Source organism: Chrysochloris asiatica, unplaced genomic scaffold (assembly GCF_000296735.1).
Source record: "Chrysochloris asiatica unplaced genomic scaffold, ChrAsi1.0 scaffold00102, whole genome shotgun sequence".
Lineage (NCBI taxonomy): Eukaryota > Metazoa > Chordata > Mammalia > Afrosoricida > Chrysochloridae > Chrysochloris > Chrysochloris asiatica.
The window spans coordinates 5,514,831-5,520,526 of record NW_006408620.1 but is presented as its reverse complement, the minus strand read 5'-3'; positions in this window follow the sequence as shown (position 1 = coordinate 5,520,526).

Sequence of the window (5,696 nt, the reverse complement as noted above, 5' to 3'; positions counted from 1 at the left end):
ATGGCAGGTAGCCAAGTGGATTTCAAGAAACAAACAAAAAAAAAAAACAGACTGGGGATAACGCAGGGGAAAAAATTAACAAATTACAGTGAAACCTCAAAGAAAAATAATACATCTGCACATCAAAATAAAAGAGGAAAATCAGAAAGATTTAGTAAAGATACCACAACAGAAATGAAAATGACAAGAAAACCCACAAAGAAAATGAATTCAGCAAAGAAAATTACGTGGCACAAAGGATCCAGCAGCACCACACACACACACACACACACACACACACACACATATACAAAAGAGAGAGAGAAAAATGGCAATAATCAATTCATCACTATCAATAATTAACACTGACTGTAAATGAATTGAATGCATCAGTCAAGAAACAGAGAGTAGCGTAGCAGAATGGATTAAGAAAACAGAGTCTTGCAATATGCTGCCTACAAGAGACACATCAAAAAGATAGAGCCAGCCTCAATGCCCATCAACAAAGGAAGGGTTAAACAAACTTTGGCACATACACACAATGGAATACTATACAACCTTGAAGAATAAGGATGGATCTGTAAAACACCACACAACATGGATGAACCTGGAGGATATTGTTGTTGTTAGGTGCCGTTGAGTCGGTTCCGACCCATAGCAACCCTGAACAGGGTTTCCGAGCTTGTAAATCTTTTACGGGAGCAGAAAGCCTCATCTTTCTTCAGTGGAGGAACTGGTAGTTTTGAACTGCTGACCTTGCGGTTTGCAGCCCGATTCATAAGCACTACGCTAGCAGAGCTCCAGGATATTACACTGAGTGAAATCAATCAATCATAAAAGGTCAAATATCGTATGAGACCACTGTTGTAAAAAAGTTAATAAAAGGTTTTCTTGATAAAAGAAATCATCTATGATGGTTATGTAGGTGGGGTGGGTAGATGAAAATAATTCACAGGTTAGAGGATTGTTGTTGTTGTTGTTAGGTGCCATCGAGTTGGTACCGACTCATAGCGACCCTATGCACAACAGAACGAAACAGTGCCCGGTCCTGGGCCAACCTCACTACTGTTACCACACTTGAGCCCATGGATGTTACCACTTTGCCAATCCATCTCGTTGGGGGTCTTCCTCTTTTTCTCTGACCCTCTACCTTACCAAACATGATATCCTTCTCCAGTGACTGGTCCTTCCTGACAGTATGTTCCAAGTATGAGAGACGAAGTTTGGCCATCCCAGACTCCAAGGAGCACTCTGGCTGCACTTCCAACACAGATCTGTTTGTTCTTTTGGCAGCCCATGGCACTTTCAATATTCTCCTCCAACACCGTAACTCAAAAGCATCAACTTTTCTACGGTCTTCCTTATTTACTGTCCAGCTTTCACATGCATGTGAGGTTATTGAAAATACCATGACTTGGGTCAGGCGAACCTTAGTCCTCAAACTGTCATCTTTGCTCTTCAACACTTTAAAAAGGTTTTGTGCAGCAGATTTGCCCAATGCAATACGTCGTCTGATCTCTTGACTGCTGCTTCCGTGAGTGTTGATAGTTGATCCAAGAAGAATGAAGCCCTTGACAACTTCAATCTTTTCTCCATTGATAAGAATGCTGTTTATTGGTCCAGTGGTGAGGATTTTTGTTTCTTTACATAGATACATGTTAACATGGGTGATAGAGCAGAGAATAAACAAGAAGAAGGAGGTTGGCAGAGGAAAGACGAAGTTAGTAGGAGACACAGGAATGCAATAGTGAATAGAGGTAAATATTATTAACTGTTGGTACATGGAGGGGATTGCAGTCATTGTATGGAAGCAAAGTTATGATGTGTTGAATGTAAAACTGATGATCTGCTCTGTAAACCTTCCTTCAATTCACAATAAAAACTTAAAATAAGTCACAAAATATTCATAGCTTAATCCTCTTATTCTGTTTGTTTGCTTGAATTATCTTGTTAATAAAGTTTGTAGAAAGCAACTAAAATTACAAATACACTTCTTTGCATGCAGGTGTGAAAAACTTGGCTAAAAACAGAAAGCAGGGAATGGTGAAGATGGGATGCAAAGCGATGGGGATTCTGGGTGGGGGTGGGCGAGACCAGAAGCCTCATGGTTGGATTTAGGTTACTGAGAGGGTTTTGATTTTATTTTGATTGATAGGTTACCAAGTGCATATTTGCTGTTGCTGTTTAGTGCTGTGGAGGCAGTTTCAACTCATAGTGACCCTGTATAGTGTTTCCAAAGAGCGGCTGGTGAGTTTGAACCACTGATCTTACGGTTCAAATCGACCTTACAGTCCAGTGCTTATCCTAGAGTGCCACACCAGAACTCTGACCAGGTGCATGTTGTTGTTATTGATGAGTACTGTCGGCGGTTCTAACTCATAATGATCTTGTATAGGGTTCCCAAGGAGTGGCTAGTGAATTTGAACTGCCAACCTTGTGGTTTAACCCAACCTTGCAGTCCAGTGCTTTATCCCACAGTGCCACCCTCGGACTCTAACTAGGTGCATATACATTATTAAAATAACTATGTTGTTGTTAAGTATCATCGAGTCGGTTTTCACTCATAGCGACCCTGTATAGGGTTTTCAAGAAGCAGCTGGTGGGTTTGAACTGCCGACCTTGTGGTCCAGTGCTTTATTCCACAGTGCCATACAGGATTTCCAACTAGGTGCATAGACATTATTAAAATAAGTACGATGCTGCTGCTGCTGCTGCTTTTATATGCCATCAACTTGGTTTCGACTCCTAGTGAGACTGTATAGGGTTTTCAAGTAGTAGCTGGTAGGTTTCAACTGCGGACCATATGGTTCGCAGTCTTGTGCTGATCTACAGAGCCTCACCAGAAGTCCAAAATAACCATGGGAAATTTTAAATTAAACCAGATCATGCAAGGACCAAAGAAGAGAACATTCCATGATTTAAGAATTATGATCTCTCCACAGTTCTGTGATGAGTCCTGGTGTGGGGCTGTGGGTTAATGCGCCAGACTGCAAAGTCACTTTGAACCACAAGGTTGGCGGTTCCAACTCACCAGCTGATCCTCAGAAACCCTATACAGAGTCATTATGAGTCAGAATCGACTCAACAGCACTTATCAGCAACAGCCAAAGTGCTCAAGGATGTGTGTGTGTGTTGGGGACACTCAGATGGAAGCAAAGAGCAGGAAACACCCTGGCCTCTACTTGCTGTTCCCCAGCCCACCTCCAGTCCCCACCTGGCTCTATTTCTCATCATACTCACACCACAGACCCCAGGCATGAAGACTAGAGCAGACACAATGCCCAACCCTAACCCACAACAACCTAGTTGCATGTTCTGGCTGACAGGGACCTATGGGAATCTGGCCCCTGGTCAAGGTCTGCTGGACCCAGCAGTGAGTGGACTGGGCCGACTGGCCTACAGATGGCTGCCTGGCTTATCTGTATTTGAGTCATTTGTCAACCACTGTTCCCCTTTCTCCCATCTCCCTAAACCACTTCTATAGTTACTGTATATTGTGAAGTTAAGTCACTTTTATGCCCCCTCTAAATACGCTTGTTTTAAAAGGAATGGAACCCATGTTCGAACCCTGGTCTAGTGCTATAGGAAAAACACTAGACTGCTAACCACAAGGTTAGCATTTCAAACCCACCAACCACTTTCAGAAACGTTATACAGGGGCGCCGTGAGTCGGAACCAACACGATAGCATACAATACCACCACCAAGATCCACAGCAACAACCAACCCAAGTGTCCATCAAGAGATGAATGGATCAACCATCACCACTCATGGAAGCCGCAGTCAAGAAATCAGACAGTGTATTATTGCATTAGGCAAATCTGCTGCACAAGACCTTTTTAAAGTGTTGAAGAGCAGAGACATCAGCTTGAAGATTTAGGTGCACCTGCCCCAAGCCATGGTATTTTCAATAACCTCATATGCATGCGAACGTTGGACACTGAATAAGGAAGACCATAGAAGAATTGATGCATTTGAGTTATGGTGCTGGAGGAGAATATTAAATGTACCACAGACTGCCAAAGGAACAAACAGATCTTTGTTGGAAACATAGCCAGAATGCTCATTGGAAGCCAGGATGGCCAGATTTCATCTCTCATACTTCAGACATATTATCAGGAGGGAGTAGTCACTAGAGAAGAATGTCATATTTGGTAAAGTGGAGGGTCTGAGACAAAGCAGAACCCCAGTGAGATGGATCGGCACGGTGACTCAGATATAGCAAAGACTGTGAGGTTGGCCCAGGACTGGGCAGTGTTTCCTTCTGATGTATACAGGGTCGCTGTGAGTTGGTATGGACTCGATGGCACCTAACAACAACAATAACCCACACAAAGGCACATTACTCAGTCATAAAAAGGCAGGAAGTTACGGTACATGCTACAATGTGGATGAACCTTGAAACACGTGAAATAAGCGAAATAAGCCAGACACAAAGTGGAAAAATATTGTATGATCCCACTTAGATGACATGTCTAATACAGGCAAATGCATAGTGACAAAAGTCTGTTAGTGGTTTCCATGGACTGAGGATGGGGCAGTGGGCTTCTGTGTGTAGTGACGAAAACACACTGTAGTAATAACTGTACAATATACGGCTCATAATTAACTCACCGAACTGTACACTTAAAAATGGTCAAAATGGAAAATGTTCTGTTGTTATACATGAGGGGGCTTCAAAGAATATGTGGAAAAATTCCATGGTCTCTTAATTCCATTTTTCCCACACACTGTTTGAAGTCCCTTCATAGCTTACCACAAATTACAAAGGGGGGGGAAAAAGCAAGGCAGATGTCCCGCCCATAAATGGGTAAGTAAGCAATTCTTTACCATAAATAGGAAGTAACTGTAAACATAAGATGGGGTGGAGGGCAGGTCTTCAAAACATTTCTTGGGAAAATGGAATGAAAAGATAATGGAATTTGTCTACAAACTGTTTGAATCCCCCCTAGTATAGAAAACAAAAGCAAGTATACAGAGAAAAAAAAAGATTAAATTTAAATTTAAAGGGCTGCTTGCTTAAGTATATGAGCTTGCCCTCCCTCTCCTGGTGATCCCAGACTGGGACCAGCTTTAGAGATGTTAAAGCCAGGTTGGCAGCAAAGAGACTTGCTCCCTGGCACCTGAATTGCTGTGTGATTCAGAATTAGGAGCCTCCCTCTCTGTGTCCCACCTAAACTCATTCAGTAAAACTCACTACTGACTCATCGCTTACCCCCTGGGAAACTCCCCTCTGGCCAAAGAGTTTTAATTTTGTTTATGGGTTTGGTATTCTCCTGGGGATTCCGGGGAGCAGAAACCTGCCTAGCTTTGTGGCTGTGGAATGGGTGGGGAGACCCAGCTGGAAGGAGGCTAGCCCCGTCCTTGTCCCAGCCCCTCAGGCCCAGGCGGGCAAAGGGCAGGCCCAGCTGGGTCCTGGCAAGTCCCCGAGAATCCGGTGAGCTCATCCTTCACCCTTAATTATCTCCCCAGCTAATGAGCATCTCAGAACCTCCATCTGACCGGGTGGACCCCTGGGACGCTGGGGGCAGGGTGGTTCTAAAGGCCAGATGTCGCAGCGAAGGGAGGTGGTCGAGGTTCAGAGAGGGAGGAAGTGGGCTTGGGGGAGGCTTCCGGCCTTTTCTCTGTCTGGAAGAAAGTTGGGACTGGCAGTTGGGGTCTTGGTTAAGCACAGGACTTGCTCACTGTCCGAGTGACCTTCAGCTAATTACTGCTCAG